Source organism: Bombina bombina, chromosome 12 (assembly GCF_027579735.1).
Source record: "Bombina bombina isolate aBomBom1 chromosome 12, aBomBom1.pri, whole genome shotgun sequence".
Taxonomy (NCBI): Eukaryota; Metazoa; Chordata; class Amphibia; order Anura; family Bombinatoridae; genus Bombina; species Bombina bombina.
The window spans coordinates 18164342-18165157 of NC_069510.1; positions in this window are offsets into that span (position 1 = coordinate 18164342).

Consider the following 816-nt stretch of genomic DNA (forward strand, 5'->3'; position numbering starts at 1 on the left):
TGGTGTATCTGCATGTATAAGTGTAAGCTATGTAGCGTGTATAACAGTGTGTATCTGCATGTATAAGTCGGAAACCCCCCAACTGTCCCGATTTTTGCGAGACAGTCCTGATTTTAGGGGTAGCTTGCCATCTACCCCTCATTGCCCCACGCATTACAAATAAATGAATACATATTTATTTATATTTTTGTATGTATGTGTGTGTGTCTGTCTGCCTCTACATGTATGCATGTGCGTGTGTCTGTCGCTACATGTATGTATGTGTGTGTGTGTGTCTGTCTGCCACTACATGTATGTGCATGTGTCTGTCTGCCACTACATGTATGTGTGTGTGTCTGTTGCTACATGTATGTATGTGCGTGTGTCTATCTGTTGCTACATGTATGTATGTGTCTGTCTGCCTCTAAATGTATGTGCGTGTGTCTGTTGCTACATGCATGTATGTGCTTGTGTCTATGTGTTGCTATATGCACGTATGTGCGTGTGTCTCTGTTGCTACATGTACGTGTGTCTGTTGCTACATATACGCATGTGCGTGTCTGTAGCTACATGTACGTGTGTGTGTCTGCTGCTACGTAAACGTATGTGTGTGTCTATATCTGTTGCTACATGTATGTATGTGCGTGTGTCTATCTGTTGCTACATGTATGTACGTGCATCTGTCTATCTGTTGCTACATGCATGTGTGTCTATCTGCCTCTACATGTATGTATGTGTTGCTACATGCATGTATGTGTGTGTGTCTATGTGTTGCTACATGTACGTATGTGCGTGTGTGTCTGTTGCTACATGTATGTGTGTGTTTCTATATCTGTT